A 13,102-nucleotide genomic window follows, 5' to 3' on the forward strand; every position below is an offset into this window, starting at 1 on the left:
AGATTTCTAGTCTAACTAGACACTACATGTAGTACCGTATACATATAAATGTATCTTATGACTATGAAACACTGTTAAATACTGTAGGGCCTATACGCCGAAAATTTTGCAAGGTTTTCATCTTCGCGAATTTCGGGTGTTTTCGGGAGTCAGGTGTTATTCGCGAAATTAAAGACACTCGAAAATGTCGACTCTGATCCCGATGTGAATGTGACGTACGCGCTGTCACAAATGTACACACAAGTAGTTATGTACATGTATCAAGGCTGTATGCATGGTTGTTTAATGTGTATGTACACAGGGTGACCAGATTAATGGAGAACATTCTATATGATATAGATATAGTACATACAGGCTGACCAGATCAGTGGAGAATTTTCTACATGGTATACAATGTAGCTACAGTACATGTATGCATGTGACAGGAAATACATTATAGCTCACTCAATCTAGAATGATTTAACCCATTCCAGAAAATTCTAGGAAGTGCTGGCTGAGTGAGGCACTGCCCTTGTAGCCCAATGTGATTGGTAGGTAATTTTGGCAATGATGTTATGCACATATTAGGCAGTGAGTCATCCAGGATTCCTGGAATTTGGACTTGCTAGTATGTTCAGGTATGTAGCCCCAGGTTGGAGAAAATTACAGAATGTACTAGAAAGGGGTGAATGAATATATAAGCTGGAGAAATTCTGAGGTAGGCAGAGTACCCAACACCTCTGCTCTGAGAGTTACGTCACTTTTGGCTCTGAAGCGACTTGTTATAGTCAGTCCTGTGTTACCTGCTGACCTGCTATACAAACTGTGTTTGTGGAGATAAGGCCTGGGAGACATTTTGCCTGCAGAGAATTAATTTGCCTACGTTGGAGATAGACTCCATATTTTAGTGTCAACGGACATTGTTACGGCAAAGCTGTGACGGGCTGGATTCCTCGCTGGACAGTATAAAGTGAATCATCATTAAACGCATCAACTGGACGTGGTCGTCACAACGTTTGGATTCTGCGCGTTTCGCCGTGAACATCTATCGTGGACTATACCCTGGATTTATAACGCGGACTATTGTAACCTGTGCCTCTGGATTTACGTCGAAGGAATCATTCATCGGTGCATCACGGATCATTCATTTGTGCATCAAGCATCGTATTTGGACACTACCAGGAAATTGTAGGGATTTCGTGATTTAGTGAGTAAGTGATTCCATTACTGACTTATATTTGTTTATAGTGATCATTATTGTACTGATGTGAAAACCGATTACGAGTCTGTACCCACAATATCACTGTTAATAAACCGCCTGAACAGTAGTTGATTGTTTCTTTTGTGCGATCATTCTCAGAGTGATTTTGGTCGTAACAAAATTGGGGGCTTGTGTCCGAGAAGTGAATTTAAAGTCAAAACTTAGAATTTGGAACGTTCCGGAATCTAGAGTATTAGTACAGACAAAATACCAGTGAGTTGATTGTTCAATTGTACATTGTGTGTAATACATGTGACAATGTCAATCAGTACAATGGATGTTCAGGCATTTGTTCAGAGGACAGATTTGTCCCTCAAAGATTTGCAAAGGTTACGCAAATGCGATTTGACTGCTATTGCACAGCATTTGAATGTTGATGTTCCACAAGGTGTAAGAAAGGCAGAAATTCTTGACTTGGTAGCTGGTCACATGGAGCTCAAAGAAGAAATTGACACTCCAGATCAAGCTCAAATTTCGGATCAAACACGGCTTGAGCTTGCTAAATTGCAAATGAAGGAGAGAGAAATGGAAATGGAGAAAGAGAAGATGAGATTAGAAATTGAAAGAGAAATTGAAATGGGCAATTCCACGGTAACTAGGACACAGGTGCCAAAAATTCAAAATGATATTTGTTTCAAACACCATACATTTTCAGACAGTACTTGAGTTGAAGTTTTAAGAATCATTATGTTTATCAATAAAAGCGGCCATTTTGATTTTCAAAATGGCTGCCAAAATATGCCTATAACTCAATGGTGAAAAGAGTGTATTGTCGCATAACTTACTCTCTGTATATCCACTTTATTAGTACCCTAAACAACAATCTTTCATATGCATGCAGTTACCAGAGAAGTCTTTTACCACACGATAGAAAAAAAAGCTGGTAGCTTTAAAGAATTTGATAAAAACTGTTAATTACTTTGCTAATGATGGATGTAACGTCAGTTACCAAAAACAAGGAATTTTTAAGTTAATTCATCAAAGGAAGTGAGCTGTATGATGTGACTTGGGATTTCTAATGTATGCCCATATGCCTTTATTTTAATACCAGAAATAAGGATACTTGGCATACTGGAGAGTCAAAATGAACACTACAAAATGTGTAATGTCAGTTACCGAAACGTCATACACGAGTATGTAACGTCAGTTACATGACAGTAATTATAACTGAGGCAAATTTTTTGACTTTTGGCCATTTCAATACATCTGGGAAGTCAACTTACAACAAAGAGCAGCAATCCCTTTCATAGGAAATGATGTCATTACCATGGTATGTCCATGGATATTTTTTTTTTATTTTATTTTATTTCTAAATTCATTTATTCATTATACCATGATTATCTTCTTTTTTTTTGGGGGGGGGGGGGGGCTTGAGCTTTCGATTTTTGATTCAGCACAAGTTTATGGTTAAATCATCTGGAAGTTTAGTTTGCCACATGCAGTACATACGCACTCAAATTAGTACATTCCCAGTCCTACGGGATGATAAAGCTACCAAAGTTTGTAGGCCTAATCAGTGACATGATTGCATGTTAACCACATTTTCTACAAAAAAACAAACAAACAAACTTCTGCACAGCTGTATACCAACAGTTTAACAATCTTCACCAATGTTTGCTTTTGCTGGCATTTTTCTTTTTTTTCAGGAAGCTTACATGTAGTCAAGTTTCTACCTCAAGGCAAATGCACAAACAGATATTTCTTCTCTTGCACTTAAATGTGTGGTGTAGTTAACATGGCTCATCTTGCATTATGGTACGTAAGGCATGTACTCATTATTGTTTGAAACTTAACACTGATGTTGCTCAAAGTGAGAGAGGATTCTATAGGGTTTAAAAAATATTGTTCACACAGTGTGTATTTGTTGATTACTTTATTCTATTCATGCAGGGACATTTTGTAATACAACATATGATAATTATGAACAGGAAGAGTCTTTTATATGATTGATTTTAGTATTCTTTCGTTGCAAAGTCCGATTTCTTGGTATCTCAAATGTATTTGCAAGCCGTGATATATCAGTGAAAAGGAAAAGCAAAACAGTTAAATTACTTCAAGCTAGGAATAAAACAATAATGCTCTTTTGACCAAAAAAGCATTTATTTTTCTTCTTCACAGAGAAATATTAAAAGTGCGACACTTTTCATCTAAATCCATTGATGATGGAGATCATCAGGAGTAAAATAAAGAAAAGAAGGAGAAATATATCACAATAGATTTCATGACCACACTATTTATGCATATTTATGAGTTGATACATGTTTTTTTTTTTCCCCATGACCTGGAAGATATTTTGATATTCTTTTCTAGCACAAAAATATCCATGTTTTGTGTAGTACTACAAGGTATTATGGGTGGAGCACTCTATGTACAATTTCTAGATAAAAACTTTCCTGTTCATTAAAAAACAAACAAACAAACAAAAAAGCCCTTAGCCACATCAATATATTTATACTTGGAACTGCTTAATCTATTAATGGCTCTGTGTAATCATAAATGTTGAATAAAAATTAAATCTTCAGACAAATGTCAAGAAATATCCTCTTGTGCATTTACATTATTTTTGCCCAACTGTGCTATGGCATGGGGGGGGGGGTGCCCCCTATAAGGGCCCACCCAATATCATTTGTGTCTTTAGACTTTGTTTTAATTTGTTGCTGTAGTTGCCTGGGATTGTCACTGGTACATTGCAGCAGTATAATAACCTGTTAAATAAATTTGTTCTCTGTAAACCCCACAGCAAAGTATGTGTAACGTCAGTTACGTAACGTCAGTTACTGACATGTCTACCTTTAAGTTTTCATAGAACACAAAGAAAATGGACTACTGTTTCATTTCATTGTGTATTTCTGACTGATAAACCAAGGTATGACTCCATATCAAACAAATCATTCTGAATGGTCAGAATTATGAAATATCACATAGCTATTCCCAATCATGATTTTGCATGTGTAAACCCTATGGCAAATGTAAGCGTAACGTCAGTTACGTAACGTCAGTTACCGTCATGCCTTCACTGAAATTGGCGTGGTGCTAAAAGGAAATATCTAAAGTGCACATTATTTTGCACACCTGTTCCTAAGAACCTAAGTGTATTGCCATATTAAACACATAAAGGCTAAAAGTCAGGGACATGAGATATTTCCATTTTCATCTACACCACAATTTCCCATGTCCTTTTTCCGTAACGTCAGTTACCGACACATTTTCACTTGCTATGTGATAAGAAATGCAGTTTGAGAGAAAAACTTTCCACCTATTTCTTCATTCTCATGAACTTATTCATCAATGCTAATTGCAAGCCCAAGGTGCTTTCATTCACAAAACTACAAGGTAAACAATTTCATGAAAATCCTTACGTGTAACGTCAGTTACCGTGGAATTGCCCAAATGAAGAAACTTGAGGTGGAGCAACAACTGAAATTGCGTGAGATGGAATTGACTCATGCACAGACTGTTGGAAATCGTGAAAGGGCTCCCTCTGAATTTGATTTGGCCAAGAACATTCGATTGGTGCCAAAGTTTGAAGAAAACAGAGTTGATGCATATTTTGTGTCATTTGAGAAGGTGGCTAACAGTTTGAACTGGCCACAGGAATTTTGGCCCTTGCTCCTTCAAAGTGTGTTTGTCGGCAAAGCAGCCGATGTGTACTCATCTCTCTCTGAAGAGCAATCACGTGACTATGCTACAGTCAAGAAGGCAGTGTTGAATGCTTATGAGTTGGTGCCAGAGGCATACAGACATAAGTTCAGAAATTCGTACCGCAAACCAGGCCAGACACATGTTGAGTTTGCTCGTGAAAAGGAAATGATGTTTGATAGGTGGTACAGGTCCCTGAAAGTGGATCAGGATTTTGATAACCTACGTGAGGTTGTTCTCTTGGAAGAATTCAAAAAGAGTGTTGCTTTCAGTGTGCGGTCACATTTGGATGATCACAAAGTGACAAGTTTGCATAAAGCAGCCTTGATGGCTGATGAGTATGAGCTGACCCACAGAAATGACAACAGACCACCTTTCAGGAATTTCTCTGGAAATAAGAGAGACAAAAATCAGTCGAGCAATCCAAAGAATGCTGGTTCTGAAAAAGGCACGAGTTCTGAAACTTCATCGGCACCAAAGCCTCAAACTGACAAAGGGTCCAGTACAAGTGCAAATGTCATCAAATGTTTTCGCTGTAACAAGACAGGGCATGTAAAGTCACAATGTTGGAAGTTGCAAAACAAAACAAAGAAGGACATGGGATTTGTCATGTCAAAAAGTGTCCTACCCGAAAATAGTGTCCCTTTCAGTGAAACACAGGCCATTGAAAGTCGATCTCCCAAATTCAAAGATAGAACTAAGCAGGTGGATGAGAGCTATCGTAGCTTTTTGTTTGATGGTGAGGTGACCCCATGTACTTCTGGTGAGGCAGGTAAACCAGTAGTCATCCTGCGGGATACGGGGGCCTCTCAGTCGTTGATGGTGGATGGTGGTATGACTTTTCCACCAGATAGTGCAGTGAATGCAAAAGTCTTGATTCAGACTGTTGATGGCAGTTATATGTCAGTACCACTGTATAGAGTGGATTTGAAGTGTGACCTAGTTTCTGGTCCTGTCACTGTTGGAGTTGTTCCTGAGTTGCCCATGGTAGGCATTGACTTCCTGTTGGGGAATGACTTGGCTGGGGACAAGGTGGTTGCGTCTCCAGTTGTTTCGGATAAACCAGTGGTGGTTGCTGAAACTGAGCAGTTGCAGGAGGAGTTTCCTGGGATTTTCCCAGATTGTGTTGTGACTAGGTCTCAGGCTCGTAGAGCTGTTCAAGATGATGCGGATTCTGTTGATGTGGAGGAGAATTCCGGTGTTTGGTTGGCAGAAACCTTTTTCAAGGATTTGAATGATGGGGTTGCTGTATTAGGCTCCGAGGCTAACAGTGATGGGCTGTTTAGCAAGTCTTCCTTGGTTGAAGCACAGCAGGCAGACTCTGAGTTGAAAGGCTTGTCTCAGACGGCGTGTTCTGAGGCTGAGGCTGAAAAGGTCCCTGAGTGCTATTATGTCAAAGATGGCATTTTGATGAGGAAGTGGAGACCTCCCCATAGGCCAGCTGATGAGGATTGGACGGTGGTCCGTCAAGTTGTTGTCCCTCCTAGTTACCGCGGTGAGATCTTGAGGATTGCTCACGAGTTACCTGTTGGCGGCCATTTAGGCGTCAGAAAAACAAAGGATCGGATCATGAGGCATTTCTATTGGCCAGGGTTGAATGTGGATGTGGCTGAGTTTTGCAAGACTTGTCACACATGTCAGGTGGCTGGTAAACCACAGCATTCAGTGAAGCCGGCGCCATTGATTCCGATACCTGCGTTTGAAGAACCATTCAGTCGGGTTCTAGTTGACTGTGTTGGACCTTTGCCTAGGACTAGGTCGGGTCATAAGTACCTCTTGACAATCATGGATATGTCTACACGGTTTCCAGAGGCTATCCCATTGAGAAATATCACTGCCAAGACTGTGGTAGATGCGCTAGTGCAGTTTTTCACTAGGTATGGGTTGCCCAAGGAAGTGCAGTCTGACCAAGGGTCAAATTTCATGTCAGGCATATTTCAAGAGGTGATGTATCGTTTGGGTGTGAAGCAGCTGAAGTCGTCAGCTTATCATCCCCAATCCCAAGGTGCGTTGGAGCGCTACCACCAGACCCTAAAGACAATGATTAGGGCATTTTGTGAGGAGTATCCCGAGGATTGGGATAAGGGCATCCCTTTCCTACTGTTCGCAACGAGGGACTCCCCAAATGAGTCGACGGGTTTCAGCCCATTTGAGTTGGTGTACGGTCATGAAGTTAGGGGCCCACTAAAGCTCATCAAAGAGAAATTCATGACTGAGGATGATGAGGTCCACCTACTTGACTATGTGTCAAAGTTTCGTGAAAGGCTTTCAAAGGCTTGTGAGGTAGCTAGGAAACACTTGAAAGTGTCACAAGACTCAATGAAGAGAAAGGCAGACAAAAATGCCAAAGCCCGAACCTTCAAACCAGGTGACAAAGTTCTTGTGCTGCTGCCCATACAAGGTGAACCACTGAAAGCCAAGTTCAGTGGCCCATACTGTGTCAAAAAGAAACTCAATGATGTGAACTATGTGATCAGTACGCCAGACAGACGAAAAGATCAGAGGGTGTGTCATGTAAACATGCTGAAAGAGTACTATGAGAGAAAGGCTAGTCAGCCTGTAGGCGTAGCTCAGGTGGTAGAAGAGGAAGTAGATGAAGAGGGAGAAGCTCAAGATGAGAATGGAAGTGAGCCCTCTAGTGCCAGGTTGTCTAACTCAGAGATGTTAGGGAAAGTAGATGAGGCACTGAACTACCTACCTGAAAATCAGAAGAAAGATGTGACTAGTCTGTTACATGAGTACATAGAATTGTGTAAAGACAAACCAGGCAGCACCCCTCTGGCTGTACATGATGTTGATGTAGGAGATGCCGACCCTATCAAGCAAAACCCTTACAGACTAAACCCGAGCAAACTGCAAAAAGTAAGGGAAGAGGTTCAGTACATGTTAGACAATGACATAATAGAACCGAGTAAAAGCAGTTGGAGCTCCCCAATCGTCATGGTGCCCAAACCGGATGGGTCTCAAAGATTCTGTATAGATTACCGAAAGGTAAACGCCGTGACGAAAACAGATTCTTTCCCCATTCCCAGACTAGAAGACTGCATTGACAGGGTCGGAAATTCTGCATATTGGATATGTCAGTAAAATAGACCTTCTAAAGGGATACTGGCAAGTGCCCTTGACCGACAAAGCCAGGGAGATTTCTGCCTTTGCCACACCAGATGGCTTGTTCCAATGCAAAGTAATGCCATTTGGCATGAAAAATGCTCCGGCCACCTTCCAACGGCTGACAAACCAAATCATTGCCGGACTTGACAACTGTGTAGTATACATTGATGACATCCTAGTGTATAGTGACACGTGGGAAGAGCACATTACACACTTGCGGCAACTCTTTGATCAACTCAGGGAGGCCGGATTGGTGATTAATCTGGCAAAGAGTGAATTTGCAAAGGCCAAAGTGGTGTATCTCGGGCATGTAGTCGGTCAGGGACAGGTATTGCCAAGAGAAGCCAAGGTAGAAGCTATACTAGGCTTTCCCATCCCCCAATCCAAGAAGGAGTTGCTCAGATTCCTGGGTATGGCTGGTTTCTACAGGAAATTTGTGCCAAATTTCAGCACTGTAGTCACCCCCCTAACAAACCTGCTGAAGGGTAAGGCAAAGTACACCTGGACTGATGAGTGTCAAAGGGCCTTCGAGAAACTAAAAGCAGTCCTTGCTAATGAGCCTGTTCTGGCAGCTCCTGACTTCCAAAAGCCATTCAAAGTGGCAATCGATGCTAGTGATGTAGGAGTGGGAGCGGTTTTGCTCCAAGAAGATGAAGAAGGCACTGAACGACCGGTTAGCTACTTTTCCAAAAAGTTGAACGCATACCAAAAGAAATACTCAACTATCGAGAAGGAGGCTCTCAGTCTCATCCTTGCCCTCCAGCAATATGAAGTGTACTTGACAAATAGCAAAGGGGAGATCACGGTCTATACTGACCACAACCCCTTGGTCTTTTTAGACCGGTTCAAAATGAAGAACAATAGACTGTTCAGATGGAGCATGATGACGCAGCCATATGCTCTCAAAATCAAACATGTGGCAGGCAAAAATAATGTAATTGCTGACGCTTTGTCAAGAGTGTAACATGAAGAGAGTATCAAAGGTGAAAAGTTTTCACCGCATATCACTTACAGTGTACATTGTATGTGTTTAGCATATCCATTAATGTATGCATGAATGGTATCCATGAAAAGAGAACATGGAATCAATGCAGCTTTTCAAAAGGCATGTGATAGTATGTGATTATGGTTGTTTGAGTTTGATTTTACCTCACATTCGTTGTAAATAACAATAAGAAATTGTGAAGGTAAAAGAAACCCTTGCTACGGCAAGGCTTTCTTTTTCCCATGGGGGATGGTGTCACAAATGTACACACAAGTAGTTATGTACATGTATCAAGGCTGTATGCATGGTTGTTTAATGTGTATGTACACAGGGTGACCAGATTAATGGAGAACATTCTATATGATATAGATATAGTACATACAGGCTGACCAGATCAGTGGAGAATTTTCTACATGGTATACAATGTAGCTACAGTACATGTATGCATGTGACAGGAAATACATTATAGCTCACTCAATCTAGAATGATTTAACCCATTCCAGAAAATTCTAGGAAGTGCTGGCTGAGTGAGGCACTGCCCTTGTAGCCCAATGTGATTGGTAGGTAATTTTGGCAATGATGTTATGCACATATTAGGCAGTGAGTCATCCAGGATTCCTGGAATTTGGACTTGCTAGTATGTTCAGGTATGTAGCCCCAGGTTGGAGAAAATTACAGAATGTACTAGAAAGGGGTGAATGAATATATAAGCTGGAGAAATTCTGAGGTAGGCAGAGTACCCAACACCTCTGCTCTGAGAGTTACGTCACTTTTGGCTCTGAAGCGACTTGTTATAGTCAGTCCTGTGTTACCTGCTGACCTGCTATACAAACTGTGTTTGTGGAGATAAGGCCTGGGAGACATTTTGCCTGCAGAGAATTAATTTGCCTACGTTGGAGATAGACTCCATATTTTAGTGTCAACGGACATTGTTACGGCAAAGCTGTGACGGGCTGGATTCCTCGCTGGACAGTATAAAGTGAATCATCATTAAACGCATCAACTGGACGTGGTCGTCACAACGTTTGGATTCTGCGCGTTTCGCCGTGAACATCTATCGTGGACTATACCCTGGATTTATAACGCGGACTATTGTAACCTGTGCCTCTGGATTTACGTCGAAGGAATCATTCATCGGTGCATCACGGATCATTCATTTGTGCATCAAGCATCGTATTTGGACACTACCAGGAAATTGTAGGGATTTCGTGATTTAGTGAGTAAGTGATTCCATTACTGACTTATATTTGTTTATAGTGATCATTATTGTACTGATGTGAAAACCGATTACGAGTCTGTACCCACAATATCACTGTTAATAAACCGCCTGAACAGTAGTTGATTGTTTCTTTTGTGCGATCATTCTCAGAGTGATTTTGGTCGTAACAGCGCGTACACTCCTCCGTTCGGTACAGCACAGGATGCCACGATCACAAATTTAATCATTCGCGAAATCGTTGGGAATTCCCGATTTGCAAAAATTTAGACTCGCGAAATACTAATATATGGTGTATACAGTATATTTTCTTTTTTTTTAGACCCCACTAATACTATGATTGAACTCTAGCCTGGCATGGCTGTACTGTCTATAAAATGCTCCCATTTATAATATAATTAATTACAGATGGAATCCCATTTTCTTTGCTCAATTTTCCAATAATAAATTATATTCATTTCTGGTCAGTTTTCCTCTTACATTTCTTAGAAACTATATAAGTTAGCAGGGTGGCAATATTGTTTGCAACTTCTTTTGGGAGGAAATCCCTGTCAGCTTCAAGCTGCCCTGTCACAGCCAATCATGTCAAGCTAAATGTCAATGACGAATTTGCAGACAGAGGTTGGTTTGGTACAGTTGGAGTAGACATGTTAGATAACCAGTTAGACAGTTTATTCTTGAACTTGAAATTCTTCGGTAGATCTACGGTCCTAGCAGACTTGGTAGATAGTTAGACATTATCTTCAAAACTGGTTAATAGCAGGTGCTTTGCAACAGCACTTCGCTGTGCATGCCCACCACATAGGCCTATGTCTTTTCCTTTCCCTCAAATGCACCTCGGCCGAGCCGAGCTCACCTTGTGAATTGCCTGCCAGCTGCGACTTCTGAGTCCTGAGCCGACGAGCGTCGAGCAAGCACCGTAAGAGATGGAGGATGCGTGGAAGAGTGGAAATTCGGACCAGTAGGGGCGGGCGATCCGGCGAAGAGGAAGGCAAGAATCAACCAACTCTAGATCTACAACACTAGAATGCAATATGTTGGGTCTTGTCTTTCCGCTGCACTCCTCCTTGGCTCGAATGGAATAGTAATATGTCAGTAGAGCAGGCCAGAATGAGAGATAGTAGTGGAGGGGAATCGAAAGTTGATCATAGACCCAGCCCTCTGATTTCTTCGCTCTCGCTCCTCCTGCGGTTCTGATCGGCTTGATCGCGAAAACGTGCACTTACACTCACTCGTGTATTTTATTGTGCATCATGAGTATGCATGCATGCATACACAATAGCATGATGATGCAGAGCTTGCTAGCTAGCTAGCAGTGCGTCGTGGTACTGTACCCACATAAATCTAGCTACATAACAGCTGCCTTTGTTTCTTCCCAGACCCATTTGTAATGTAGGGCAAATTAATTTCCTTTGCGAGGCTAACAAAGTCAATCAGAACCAAAACTCAACATGGATACCATTTTTAATTCATATCAATTTAGTCAAAAATAAAATCCAGTTGATGTATGCCCTTTATGTCAGCAATTTCTCCTTACTAAAAAACACATTGAACAGCCTTTTTGTGAAAAGGGCCTAGTAATCTAGACTAACTTTTTATGAATGAAGCTGAGGCCACAAACAAGCCCCTGTGCAAACTATGTGGTTCCCGTGTTGTATTGTAATCGATTGAAGTATCCACCTCCTTGATCGAAGTAACCTTGCCGAGTCGAATCTCTTTGAACCGAGAGAAAATTCGACTTACGAGGGGTTAAAATCAATCGAATGTATAAAGAGAAGAGAATGTGAAAAGACCTTCAACCTAGGCCATTATTCGAATTACGCGAGGTCGACTTATGCAAGATTTACTGAACGTTTAATTCATCAAATTGTAAAATTCATGGAAATCATTAGTTTTGGAGAACATCGTATTTGGTTTCATAAAATTTTGTTCCATTGAAAAAGGAATAAAATATCCTCTAAAAAAAGATGATATGTGAAGGGGAGGCAAAGAGGGGTGGAGCACTGATCTAGAGATCAACTGATGTGGAGTATCGGTACAATCTTTGTTCTGAGGAAGGGAGGGGGAGGACAATTTTTTTTTTTCCAGTAATAAAACTTTATTCAGTGAACATGATAAACTACCTACTTGTAGAATGTATTTTTTTCCCTTTTTCTTTAATGATTTGGGATCAAGGTGTGACAAAGAATGATTCATTGTTATAACAGCTATAGATTTGTAAAACAGCTTGTTAAATTAGTAGCAATAACTGAGCACTTCTGACATCAGTTAGATAACAGTGATTCACATTGTAAAGCCAATTAAGGATGATGATAAAAGGGATGTAGGCCAAAGGGATGACATTTTTTTTTTCTTTTTAATTGTAAGAGGGTCAAGCTACATCTAGCTTTAGTGTGTTGTAGTCATGTGTAATACCATGGTATTTGGAGTCTACCCTATTTGTGGGGGTGTGGAAGGGATTCTAGACCCAATTCATGATGCGATTTGCACACACATAAGAAACACATCCACTGTACTCGGAAAAAGGGAAAACATATCCCCATTGTTCACACATACAGACAGACAGACACACACACACACACACACACACACACACGTACACGCACACATACACACACACACATGCACACGCACACACACACACGCACACGCGCGCACACACACACACACACAGAGCAGGGTTGGGGATGCATGCACACCACACCATCAACCCTTTTAACCCCTACCTGTTGAGTCTTCAACATATCATCCTCAATTATTTCTGTAATTTCTGATTAGGTGTGTGTGGGTTGAGTAACCCATTATACCTATGTACATGAACAGGGTGAGCCAATTATCAACTCCCGGGAAAGTGCCACATATTTTAGAAGCGGTGCAAGTACACAATAATTTTCCTTTTTTTTTAAACACT

General features: G+C 40.9%; 1 protein-coding gene across 1 annotated transcript in view; it reads right to left on the bottom strand.

Moving 5' to 3' along the window:
* Positions 1 to 11,057, bottom strand: part of LOC140227571 (sodium- and chloride-dependent GABA transporter ine-like) — an 84,750-nt gene extending 73,693 nt beyond the window's left edge. The window contains exon 1 of the mRNA XM_072307987.1: positions 11,048 to 11,057. The gene's annotated coding sequence lies outside the window, so the exon portion shown is untranslated. The remainder of the gene's footprint in view (positions 1 to 11,047) is intronic.
* Between the last annotated feature and the right edge of the window lie 2,045 nt (positions 11,058 to 13,102).

The sequence above is a fragment of the Diadema setosum genome, chromosome 4, assembly GCF_964275005.1.
Source record: "Diadema setosum chromosome 4, eeDiaSeto1, whole genome shotgun sequence".
NCBI classification, from domain to species: domain Eukaryota; kingdom Metazoa; phylum Echinodermata; class Echinoidea; order Diadematoida; family Diadematidae; genus Diadema; species Diadema setosum.